Raw genomic sequence first — 13,828 nt, forward strand, 5'->3', positions numbered from 1 at the left:
GGTACAGATTAATATAGAAGAGATTAAAGTCCTTAATAATGTTTAACAATCATTGTGCTTTTTCTGTATTTGCTTTCTGCTTTTGTATGAGTCTTTTTTTAAGGCTCATAGGCACATTTAACAAAATGCTCCTTCTTAAACAGAAAAATCCTAGTTATTTCTTGGACCTTTGTTTCACATGGGAAGCACCTAGAATTTATTTTATATTTATCTTTTCTACTTTGTTTTAAACAAGACTACCCATAAATGTTGTAGCTGTTACAGAGCATTGAAGAGAGGGTGGAAGAGAAAGGATCCGATCCAAGTGAAAGATACAAAAATAATTGAAATAGGTTTTTTTAAATCAAGTGTTTTGTAATTTAATTGTGAATGCTTTGATTGTATTCTGGGTTTTATTTGCCAAAGACCGGAAAGATCCCAGGAATGATAGCAATCTAGACTGTATGCAGTTTGGAGGTAGTTCAGATCTGAAGTGTTTTACTGTCATATGATCAAAATAAAGTGACAGTTATAAGTAAAACTGCTTAGAAAGTTGTTTGATGATGTCACCAGCATTAAAGCAATCCACATTTAGGGGTGTGGCTGCAAAATGATGTGCACCCAGCCGTCTGTCCTGTTACCATTTGTACTCAGAAGCAGTCTTGGCTATTAAAAATTCAAGAAAAGTGTTCATGATAGCTTTTTATAAAACTGATAGTTGAATCTTAAAGTTCTCTGAATTATGGCTCTCCTATATATCATACAAACTAGCACTTGATTATGTGCTGTCTTATATAGTTCCCTTCTTTGGTGTACGTATCTCGTCAAGTAAAATTGTCCTTAATGAAAGGTAGACACTGTCTCACATTGTTGTTAAAATTGAGTAGCTGGCAGCATTATATGTTGAAAATTATTACATTAACTTGACAGGTGACCTCTATCCACTTCTCAGACTTGTGGTTAATTTTTGTCCTGTGGTCAGTATTTGTTAAATTGTTTTTGGCAATCTTGCATGAGTTCTCCACGTACCCCTTCTTGTCTCCCTTCACCCTCTCTCCTGTTTTTAAGTGCTGCATTTTCTCCTTTCTTCTTAACAAACCATTCATTTTCTCAACAAATCACACTTTCCACTTTCTCAGGATGTTATTCATCCTCCCAGGTCAGGGAAGAAACATCCATTGTAATAGCATACAGTTTATACTGTTTGAATGAATAAACGACTGTACTCTCAAGTTCTCTAGCAAAGTTCCATACGTCCATTTGGGTGAAGGTGGGCTTCACTCCCACTTCTTGAACTTGGACATTCACCTCTTACAGTCTCATATCAAGAGTGTCTGGTCATTGTTGCGAAAGCAGTCCTAAGTATTTATTTGCCATGAAGGTAATAAATAGGTAAAACCACTCAGGATGAGGACCCGCATGTTCTCAGCTTGAGGCAGCTGTTGCTTCAGGAGCAAAGTATCGGGCAAGGAGAGACAAGTTCAGGCGTACATCTTTCCTGGTAAAATGTCGGGACACAAGAGAAGAGGAACGGGGCAAGATCTAATTTTAAACTCTTGGGGAACAGGGGTTTTTTCCCCTGTGTGTCCTTGGCACTGGTATGGTACCTGGCCTGTATAGTAGGTGCTGAATTGTTACGTTGAATTAATGACTCTCATACTTTTGGATGCCCTGTGGTGCCTGGCATAGTGTTGGATACTGAGAAGGCACTTGGTTCATTTAAATTTTTCCTCAAAGTCATCTTCAGTTCCTTCTGTTGTCCACATACAGCAACTCCCTGAGTCTTGCCTTTTCTACCCAAAGTCTGCAAAGTCTCTCGCACCCATTCCTTCTTTTCCTCCTTTCCATTATTGTCCCAGTACCTCTTGCTTGGAATCCCAGGTAATCTTGGTCAAACACAGTGTGGGTTTTTACTCAGAAAGCTTTGCTCATTCTCCATTGCCTCCAGAACAGAGTTCAACCTCTTTATATGAGTCAAGACTTGAGCTAGCTTACCTATGATTCCAACAGTGTAGTTCATTAGACCACGGTACATACCCTGTAACCCCTCGGTTCCCTCATACCTGATATTCTGCTTCTGTGGCTCTGTTCACAAAGGCCCTCCGGCAAGGTTTTCCATTAACTGTATCTGTTCATTATGGCCCTACCCATCACTTAGAATAGTGGTAATCAAATTTTAATGCGACTAAATGCAGTCCTCCATGAACCCCTTGCATCAGAGTCTCTGGAATGCTTGTCTAATATAAAATAAAACAAAAAACAGATTCTGAGGCTTCATCACAAGAGGATCGGATTTAGGAATCTGGGATGGGACCCAGTGATCTGTATTTTTAGCAGATAGCCATAGGCGATTTGGATGAATATGTTCCTTGGCCACACCGAGGAACGGTGCTTTAGGGTCAGCTTTTCCCAGTCCTCCTGGCTCGAATGCCTCTGCCCTGCGCTCTCTGTGGTGTGCTTGTTTTCCAACCCCCATCTACTTGCCTGGTTCGAGCTATTTGCATTCATGTTTGGTTCTCTCACTAATGGAGAAGTACGTTTGGTGTGCCTTATTTGTCTTTTTCTCTCTCACTTGCATAGGGCCTGGCACTTATTTTATTTCCTTATTTTTTAGACATTCTGAATTATAAGGTTCTTCTAGACAAAAAGAAACATCCCACATTAAGTTCCTTTTGGGAAATATGAATTATTTCTGTATGCTAGTTTGTTCATTTTCCAAGAGATGGGAAATCCTTGTATTATAGAATCATAGTATTTTCTTTTTTGTTATGTTTAACAATGTATGTTCTTGAATCTTCACTAGAAAGGGTAAACATCAGGCGAAATGGGAGGAATTAACAGATAAAATAAAATTAGCTATTTTTCTTTTAACTTACAGTTGGTTATTAAACTTATTAATGAAAATTGAAAGGCAAAAAAAAAAAAAAAAAATAGGGACAGTTTTTAAGCCTGTCTGTGGCTTTTTGTTTTAAGATAAATGACTGCCCTGTAATCAGTCTTTGGGACAAGGGATAGGGTAGTGATGTCACAGCTTAGGTTTTTAGCAAGCCATTCGTTTGTTAGTAATAACTTCGGTGCAAACATGAATGTTTTTTTATCCCAAGTTCTGAAAGGCAAACATTTCCTTTTCTGGTTAGTTTCATTATGGGTAAGCTAAATAGCTTACTGTGAAAAAGAAAAATCTAGTACATTATAGCTTAAGGTACCATGCTAGTTTGTATAAACCAGCACACTGAGGATAATATACCCTAAGAAGTGCCTCTTTTAGTACTGGATTAAATGTTTGTAATACTTGCTTTGGCTGCACATTCACTATAGCCTGCCAGTGCACTAATGATATGCCCTCGCTTTAGAAAAACCTCTTATGTGACAATGGTTAGGGAGTTTGGTAAGTTAGATTACTAAATAGATGGGAGTCCAGGGTTGGCTGGGAAATGATATAACTGGAGATATGTAACAAAACTAACCAAATGACTAGGAATCACTGCCAATTAAATTTTTTGCAATTTTAATATACAGTTACTTATTCAGAAATATAAGCAAAATTTATAGAACTGGTTATATAGGGCAGGAAAGTATGTGACACTGGGAGGAACACTAGAGCTTCCTAGTTTCTATCAGCACTTTAACGTTGTCAGCATTAATACAACTTCCTGTAATGACCAGTGTTTCTTTGCAGTCCCTGAAACCAAAACTATTTGTTATCTTGGTACCATCAGTTCGACTTAATTTTTCTTACTCAAGTAGTACAGTTTGTGTTTGATGATAGTTATATTTCTCCAAGTTGATGGGGTAAGGTAGTTTATTCATTAAGAAAGAACTTCCCTTCAGTCTGTGTAACAAAGTAAACTGTTTCATCTCCTTCATTGGCTGCTAAAAAAGAGCTGTTGATAAGTAAAATAAGAACTTTAGGTTAGCGTAAAATATTTATTTCTTTATTTGCACTGCAGTATTTCATGGGTTTGAAATACTGGAGAGTTAGAAGCATTGGTTTATTCTTTAACACTAATTTGAATTTAAACAGTGAATCAGTTACTACTTTCAGTTGTAAACTATTAATCATGTTTCTGCTGGAGAAGGATTTGGTTCATTTTCTCTATGAGTAAAATCAAAACAAGACTTTGCTTCCAGTTGCTAAATACCTATTGTCTATTGATTCTAGGGTTAGGGTGAAATATTTCAACCTATATAAAATAAGGATTACATATAACGTTAGAGAGTGTAGAGATTTTAAAGCTTACGTTTCTATAGATAGGATCCTCCTGGTGAATTTGATCAGATGTCACAGTGGTTACATTTTATCCGAACCTTGGAAGCCCAGAGCTGTAGTACTGTTTACATCAGAAACAAAGAGGATGTTTGGCCGTGTGCTTACACAGTACAGCTTTGTTAGAGATTGCGTGTGTACACACATGCATGCACAAGTCTGTGCCTTGACATGTTGTGTTATGTTCATGTGTTCATGTTTGTATCTTATTTTTGAGGGTGGGGGGTAGAAATTGGACTAGCCGTGGGAAGTGTGTGCTGAAGGGGGATTGTAAAATACTGTGCTGGTTTCTGTATTACTTTGCTAAATAAAGGTAGTGATGCGGTAATTTATGCTTCTCTGAAAATGTTTATTAAACAATTAAGGGATAAAGCAAGGAAATCATTTTGTTATGAAAACTAGACATTATTAGTTTCAGAATTCTTTACTAGAGAGTGGACCTAACCCAAGAGAAAGGTTTGTGAGCTCACGTAATAAAAGCATAATGGCCAGTGGACTCCCTGGATTGAACATTATCTGTTGACCTTTTACAAATAGGCAGCAACCCAACCAAATTGAGGTCTCTAGTCGTTAGCCTAAAACACATGCCAATTTCTTTCTCCAGAAAATTAATTCAAGTGCTGATAATTATCACTTTTTAATACCTTCTGTTTTATCAAAATGCCTTTGTACTTTTCATATCTCTATTACATACATTATCATAGAATTCTTTTTAAAAAACTGAGAAATAGAATATGTGTTGTCCCCATTTCACAGATTAAAAAATTCAGATGTAGAGAGGTTCCTTGATGCTTTGGAAAGCAGAGCTAGTAAATGATGAAAGAATAGACACTGGAACCTGGGCCGACCCCTGGGCCACAGCACCTGCCAGTCACTAAAGCATTTTATGAGCACTCAAATACTATACCCGTGGAGCATGTTTTTCTTTCATTCCCAGGGTCGTCTGACTAACACCCATTCACTCAAATATTACTACTCCCCTGGTAAGTTCTACGTAGCACATTATTATTTTAAATATGTGTAAGATTTTATTAAGAATATATAGCACTGCACTGACATTCACACACTTCTTTTTATATTGTGAACTTTGATAATATCCTTGTGCTGTTCCTTTTTTACTTCATTAACTTAGATTATAGTTAACGATGTAAGTAATCTTAAATGACATTTAATGGTAAATTTACTAACTTAGACTGGTGCAGTTCATCCAAACCACCATTCAGCTAAATGTACTACTAGTAATCCTCAACTGATGTTCCGTCAGTCAACGTGGTTTTTATTTATTCATATTTTATTTTATTTTTTATGAACATGGTTTTTCATGTACCCTGAAAAATAAAAATTTAATGGCAACAAGTTGTCTGAAAGGCAGCCATATATTTTTGTAGGAAAGTGTCATTTGGAAATTGGCACATATCTGGTGTATAGTTGCTCTTGGTTTGGAGAAGGGGATATCAGAGCACTAATATTCTGTTATTATGAGCTCCTTTGCAGTGTTTCTCATGTAACGATCACAGTGTTCCTACTACTTACGAGCATTCCAGAGAGCAGTTTGTTGCAAAGTTTTGTTCTAGTTAGAAACTGCAGACTTTTTTAAGGCAAATTTTTTGGAAATTAACAGTGATTTTTAGGTCCTTGTTTGAAAGTACTTCATTTTTTTCTGAGTACATAATACAATTCACCTTTGTCTATGTGGTGAACATATAGATATATGAACATATACGTGTGTGTGTGTGTGTGTGTGTGTGTATACACACATATTTATTTATTTATTTATTTATTTATTTATTTATTTATTTATCCAAGATGCCTTTTTTCCAAGAGAATTTGTTACATCTGCATTAGTAGAGTGTCATTAGAATGGGATGATACAGATCAAGGAAATAGTTTTGTTTTGAGAACTGACTTTTAGTAACCTTGGCTAAAGTTACCAGTCTGCTACACTGATATCAGTTGTTTATCTTACTTAATCTGTCAAGTTTAATTTCTCTTCTTTTGGCAAAATAAATAAAAAATTTTTAAATCAGCACAGTGGGTGTACTTTTTCATCCCCAACTACTCTACAATAGATGCAAATACTTGAGTAGAATTATTCTTAGTTTATTTTGGTTTTTGGTCTTAGTCATAAGACCTGTGTACTTTGTTTTTGTTACATGAAACTTTACTTTGTATCTTCCAAACAAATTAGAGAGTAACCATGTTCAAATTAATTACACACTTTACATACTATAAAACATTTACAAATGATTTTAATGTGATGGCCTTAAATTTTGATATGGTTTTCTACTATCCTGTGGGATAAAGTGGATTTAATGGCTAGCCAAACTCCTGTCCTTGCTCTGTCACCCCCTTTGTGAGCTTGGGCAAGAATTTCTGTTTCTGCAACTGTAAAGTGGGGGTGATTGGAGTACCTACTGTTAATTGTTGTGGGGATGATCCATGTAAAGTCTTTGGCACAGTGCCTGACACTCTGTGTATTATTGACATTAGCCATATGCACACAAACCATAAGTAGCTTTTTTAAAAATAAGACACAGCTGTGATTTGATTACTCTCTGAATTTAATTACCAATATATTATAGAAATTTCTGAATTCTAAGTCATGTGGAATATGGCTTACACTCTCATTAGACCATATGTTGTCTCTATTAAAGGTAGCACATCCAAAAGATATGTGAGGTTTTTATTGCTACATTATTGCCTTCTCATGTCACTTTGCTGGATTTTCAATCTGATGTGTAGGTTGAAGTAGCCAAATCCTTATCTTCCTGCTGGAGGCATGGTGGTACCTTTGGCATAGATGCAGGTTTTCTGCCACTGCCACTGAATGTGCTGCTTTTTCTTTCCCTCTCTCTCCTCCTCTGTCTCTGTGGAGACCCTCCACCTGCATGTATACTCTTTTCCTTTCCGCCATTTCCTGTACCTGTAGTGGGCAGAGACTTTGTGAGTACTCAGGTTAGAGGGTATTGGGTTTCTTTTTCCAAGGTAAAAAAATTCCTTATATTTATAAAATACAAAATGATTTTTTAAGATTTTCATGTTACTGTTTATGAGATTTGGGAACGTCCGACCATTTTGTGTACAACCAACTAAAAACCTTCGTCTTAACAGAGAATTCCTAACTTCTCTCATGGAGCAAAATAAACAAATTTTAAATTTACTCCCCTAAGGGGAAAAAACATTTTATTGATTTTGGTGTTTAAAAACAATGTTAGCCAATAAACAAAACTTTTCTACCTCCTCCACCCCCGCCCCAAATAGTATAACAGTGTCTTTGGGTTCTTTGACCTGGAGCAGTTATGTTATATTTAGCCTATTAATAGGGCATTTCTCTTTTAACCATTTTAGAAAGGTTATAAAGAGCTGGAATGATGAATAATTGGGGTGAGAGGCTTTCACTTTCCTTTTCAATATCCTGGTTAGTGTTTTCCTATTCCCTGGATAATCTTTATAAAAATTATTTTTCTGTTAAACAGAACAAACTGCCTCAATACAAGAAGTTGTATAGAGAATCTGTCATCTTACACCATCATGTAGTTTTCATTTAGGTTTCATGATGTGAAGGGTGGTTGTATCCATTTATTGATGTTAAGTAAAAGAAAAACTCGTGGATGCTACTAGTGTTGAGCAGCTGCACTAGGTTTTACAAGGTGCTGGAGAGTCACTCATATATTATTGCCTGTCCAACTGTGCTACACGAGGCCCAATAAGTATAAAAATATACATGATTATACTTTAGGCAAATTGCTATTCAAATGTCAGATAGTCTCTAAATTCATTTAAAAAAATTTTGAATGCTGTATATTCACAGTTGCAAATACTATTTATTCTAGTTGAAATAGTTATAGTAATGTGATTAAGCCTATTTATTCTAATTGAATAGTTAACGAGTAATGCGATTTAGCCTATTCAGTTAAATATAGCAATACAAATGATTTGCTATTTTGAACTGTTACTAACTTGCCACATTTGCAGTAAAACTGTCTTTGTCTATTAACTACAGCTTCAAAAATGATAGAGGTTTTAAATTACCATATAGATGATACACATTTCAATTCTGGACTAGGGCCAGGAGAATTATCCTTAATTTTTTTTCTTGACTTTTAAATTATGTTAGGGTCAAATGTTGCACCCAATTTTGAGGTTGATGTTAAAATTTGTTAAGGAACCAAGGTTCCCACCTGTTGTATAGAATTTTGCACATTTGGCCTTAATGTAAAATATCTTTCTTTTGGAAAATAAGGCTCTTAATTAAAAACAAACAAACAAACAAACAAAAAAAACACCCGTCATAGTGCAGAGATGTATTTTTTGATAGGAATATATATATGTCCATCTGATAGTTTTACATGTGTTTATATTTTATGCTACATGCAAGTATTAAGGTTTAGCACATTACTTTGAGTATCCATTTTCATTATGGTAATCTGAATTCTTTTCTCCTCAAATGTGAAAAGTGCGGAGCAAATGCAAAAGGCAATGAGGGCAACAAGGCCTTGGGTGGCACATCTCAAGGGGCCTGTTATTCTTCAACAGGTAACTGGCATCTTTCAGCAGCCGTTCAGTAACGTGTTACTGAACACCTATTAATGAGCCAGGCACTAATTTTTGCAGGCTGGGTGTTTGCTAGTGAACCAAATGAAAGTATTGATCTTAGATGCTGGTTGGAGGAACTTACATTAAATAGGCAAACAAATAAATAATCCCACATAGGGTAAGTGCTCTGAAGGAAAGAAAAGGAAGCAGTGACAGAACAAGAGGATGGTTTGAAGAGGTGGACATTTCAGATCCCATGGGTGGATGAGAAAGGGTGAGCCAGGCCAGGAGAGGGAAGAGTTTGGCAGGGAGATAGTACCATGTGTGCAGGACCTGAGGTGGGGAAAAGCTTGCTGGAGTGTGGAAGGTGGCTGGAAGTGAGGAAAGCAGTCAATCAGTAAATATCTGCAGTCAGTCAGTAAATATGTATTGAGAACCTTTGTACTACTGTCCTGGATGGGATGCTGAGCAGTTCCAGAGTTAGGTGGAGCCATAGAGATGTAGAGAAGACAGTGGATTCAATGTATCAAGCAAGGTACGCTTTGTAGGGAAAATCGGTGGGATTCTGATAGATTGGATAGGAGATGAGGGAGAGAGGCACATGTTAAGAGTGACTCGGGTTTCTGGTTTTAACAACCAGGTGGATGGTGCTGCTTTTTGCTGAAATGAAAAGACTGCAAGAAAAGAATTTGAGGGGGAAGATTAGGACTTTCATTTGGGCACATTAGGTTGAGATCTCTGTGAGACATACAACTGGAATGAAGTAGGCAGTTTGATACACTTGTCTGGAATCCATAATAGAGCTTTGGGCTAGAGGTAGAAATTTCGGAGTTGTTTTCAGGTGCTCTTTAAAGTCTATAGGTTGCATACAATTATTCAGGGAAAAGATGTGAAAAGAGATTAGGGCTCAGGATAGAGTCTTGAGAAACCTTCCACATTTTGAGAATGTTCAGAGGAGATACCTGCAAACAGAAATGGCCAGAAAGGTAGGAGAAATTCAGAAACATGTAATGCCATGGAAGCTAGGAAAGTGTTCCAGTGAAGAAAAACATGGTCAATGATGCTGCGTGCCACTTAAAGGTCTCGTAAGGTAAAGACTGACATGTCCATTGATTTTGGCAACAGGGAGGTTATTGCTGTGACAGGTGACATGGTGAGGGAGAAGCCAGGCTGGAGGGGTTGAAGAGGGAAGAGAAGTGAGGAAGTAGAGAAGATCCACTTGAAATCAAAATGACTGTTCTCATTTCCCTTTTGCAGTACATTTCAACCACCTGGCTTGGTAAGTTGGGTGTTTTTTTCAAGCCTTTTTAAAAGTTCAAGAGGACATTGTGTTTATGTTAACCAGTTTCTTTGAATCTCACTCTCAGAAGAAGAGTTAATATCAGTTAATAAGTTATTAATCTCTTAGGCCAGGTGAAGACAGAAGATCTTTTCCCTGATTGCTTTTTTATAACCGTTTCTTATTTAGTGAGGGCAGTAACTTGATCAGTTATATACATGGCACTCGTTCACTTCTTTGTTCCTTTAGCAAACATGTATGGAATACCTGCCTGTGCTGCCATGTCTTCTGGGTTGAGTAGGTCCTGGGAACTCAAGAACTGCCTGGCTGTCTTCATGGAGACTCTCAATCTAACGGGGAGCACATAAATAATAATGATAAATGCTTTGGTATACTGCAGTTGTTGCTTTGCTGCCAAGACAATACAGAATCACTAAGTGTTTACTAACCTAGAAAAGACCTGAAAGAACGTGGAGCCCAGTTCACTTCATTTCGTACATAAAACACAGGTCCATAGAGGTTAAGGCCACAGCTAGTTTTGGTGATAGAGCCATGGTCAAACTCAGGGCTGTAGGACTACGTAGTCCATGTCTGATGTTCGCTACCCTGCTTTCCTGTATCCCTTAATGACACAATTAATCGAATAGTGACTTGGAAACAGGAACTGATATAACAGTATAATAAATTTTGAACTATTTCCCACCTTCCTCAGTGTTTAAAACATTCACGGGTTGTGTTGCTTTGCTGTCTGATGGGATTGCTTGACAGATGAGGAGTTAGTGCTTGTGTAGGCTTGTGGAGCTTCTGTGCTAGTGCGAGCTTACGATGAGGGATTGAACACTAACCTGGGAATAAAGTGATGTGGATTTTCCTCTCATCTGCTATGTGATCTTAGGTGTAGAATTACTTTATTAATTAATGTTGATTATTGTGTAATGTTTGAATTGTGGGGATTTCAAGATTTGTTGTAGCACATCGTAGAGCAGAACTTTCTATCTGGTGTATGACTAGGACTTCTGGGCATTATGAAGTGCTCTTCTAGGCCCCTCTATTGAGATAACAGGGGAATTGAAACTAGATTTGGGAAGTATGACTTGTGTTGGAAAACTGTATTTTTTTTTCTTTTTTGACAATTGAGGTTTTTTGTTTGTTTTTTGTAGAATCAAAAATTTTACTATTGAAAAGTTCTAGTTCTGGCAAAGCTGAATATTTCTTTATAGATTGTTGTCATTATATATGATTGACCCTTTCAGGAAAGTATTTAAACCTTTAGGAATTTCTCAGAACTCTACTGTGTTTCCCCGAAAATAAGACCTAGCCTGACAATCAGCTCTAATGCATCTTTTGGAGCAAAAATTAACATAAGATCTGGTATTATGTATTTTATATTATATTATATTATACCCAGTTTTATATTACAGTAAAATAAGACTGGGTCTTATATTAATTTTTGCTCCAAAAGACGCATTAGAGCTGATTGTCTGCCTAGGTCTTATTTTCGGGGAAACAGGGTAAGATTGTTACTGTTATGTGAAAACAGAGAAGTAGGAAAGTTGTTTGTTTTTTGAGATAATTACTTATTGGCTCCAGAATCCAAATTAGCTTTTTTAAAAATTTAAATTTTAAAACATGTATGTCCATTGTAGAAAACCATCTAGTTAGCCACTATTATCACCACCCCAAGACGTCTTTGTTGACATTTTGGTGTATTTCCTTCCGGTATTTGAATACAATATTGGATGTTGAGATAAACTTTTCTGTACAGTTTTATATCCTGTTCATTTAATGTTGCAACATTAGCATTTCCTGCAGGAGGTGATTTTCTTAGAGGACTGGTGAGGCATTCTTCTAGAAATGGATGTGAATTTTTGACTGAAATGGAAAATTCTTTCCTGTATTTTTTTTAAATGAACAGAAAGTGGTAATGCTAAACGGTAACACGGAATAAATATGGCATAAATCTTACCATATTGCTACCCTGTTGAGCAGTATTATATATCACGTCAGAGCTAGTGCATCTCTGCAATATTAAACTCCTTCACATTTAAAATTTGTATTTCATTTCTTAGAGAAGGCGACTTTTAAAAGAAATACTGGCTTCCACTCTGAAACCTGTATTATTTTAAAAGGGGGGGTTGTTATCTTTTGAGAATAATTGATACTTAAGATAACAAAATTAAATAGCTTATAATTATTAGATACATAATGCATGAGATACACATGTATCCAAAAATGCTTATTAGACATACAGCTAACCTTTTTTCTAGTCTCTCTAGGATGCAACATTAATGAAATAAGGTTCTTCTTTTTTGTGACTTCTATAGTAGGAGAATTATTAAACTGTGTACATTTTGTGTTATGTGTAAATTGGAATTTGGTGGGACTACAGGAACACTCAGAAAACTAAGCTTGTTAGCCTTAAATTATTTTGCCTATAAGTCTAATCGAAAATCTTCATATAGAAAGGAATTTATTAATTTATGAGCAGTGGCAAGGAAAGGCAGTTTACAAAGTAAAATGATAACTTAATTCTCTCCAAAAATATCTTATTTCTAATTTTGTCCACTAGTTTGTTTTTATGGCTTATATACAAGAAAGAATTGAAATTAATTTTCTAAATTAGACAGGTATTCTTCTGGAAATTCTATTTAGGGTATTATAAATTATATTAGATTAATCTGAAAAGGTGTTTAATTTGAAAAATGTTTTCAAATATTGGGGTGGTTTGTGTTGTAACTGATTAGTTTTGGCTCTTTTGGAAGTTTTAAGTGATGCGCATGGGAAATGCTCACAAGAAATTTGAAACTCTGCATTTAATTGGAATCTACATAATTTTGACCTATATACAGAGCAAAAGAAAATAGCTTCTACTTCTTAAAGTATAAGTAAATACTGCCTTGCTTCTCATGAACCAAACAAAAAGGCATGAGTAGTAGGTAGTACTTTAAGCTTCAATGATAAAGATGACAATATTACCCTTATTAAAAACATGTGCTGTGTGTCACATCAATACTTTATAATACTTTCTCCAGAGAAAAATGAGTACAGAACGTCATTAAACAAAAAGTAGGTCATCTCAAAGATAAGGAACAATAAAATAGGTCCTTTGTGAAGACCAGGCACAGTGAGAATGTTGGAAGGGTGGTAAATGAAAGAGTGAAAGTGTGCCATGGCATGTTCTGAGCACCAGGAGAGCCGATGCCTGCCCAGTGTGTAAAACTAGCCTCTCTCTTTTATTTTATTTTGAAGTTAAAATTAAAGGGGAAAAGACGTGGAACCCATTACAGAGGTGGTATATTTCAAATTTTTGAAATAGTAAGATTCCATGATCTTTTTACTTTAGAGTCATTTTAAAGCTATGAACAAACTCTTTAAATATAATTAGGCCTCGTTTTATGTTTATTGTCTTGAAGGAATTAAGTAGAATGTTGTAATCTTAGATTTCAGATAAATAATGTGAGCAGAGCAATATCTTGTTATATTTTATTATTTTCATGTGAATATGTGAAGAGAAAAATAGAGAAAGGACAAGTAGGATAGGAAATTGAGTCTTTAAATAATATTGCCTTCTATATTTGTTGCTAGCCATTGCCTTAGATCATTTCCTTAGATTGAAATGAAGAGTCTTAATTCATTAACCAACATTAGCCCCAGATTTTCATTTTGTACCTTATTTATATTTGGCATTTGATTCTTACTATTAAACTTATATAAGTAAATGCTAGATGGAAAAACTTGTATTGCACAAAGTCTGTACATAGGCTATT

At 35.8% G+C, this 13,828-nt stretch overlaps 1 protein-coding gene across 1 annotated transcript in view; it reads left to right on the plus strand.

The window, feature by feature from the left end:
• Nucleotides 1–13,828, plus strand: part of GNA13 (G protein subunit alpha 13) — a 38,872-nt gene that overhangs the window by 3,643 nt on the left and 21,401 nt on the right. The gene's annotated exons all lie outside the window — the stretch shown is intronic.

Source organism: Rhinolophus sinicus, linkage group LG15 (assembly GCF_036562045.2).
Source record: "Rhinolophus sinicus isolate RSC01 linkage group LG15, ASM3656204v1, whole genome shotgun sequence".
NCBI classification, from domain to species: domain Eukaryota; kingdom Metazoa; phylum Chordata; class Mammalia; order Chiroptera; family Rhinolophidae; genus Rhinolophus; species Rhinolophus sinicus.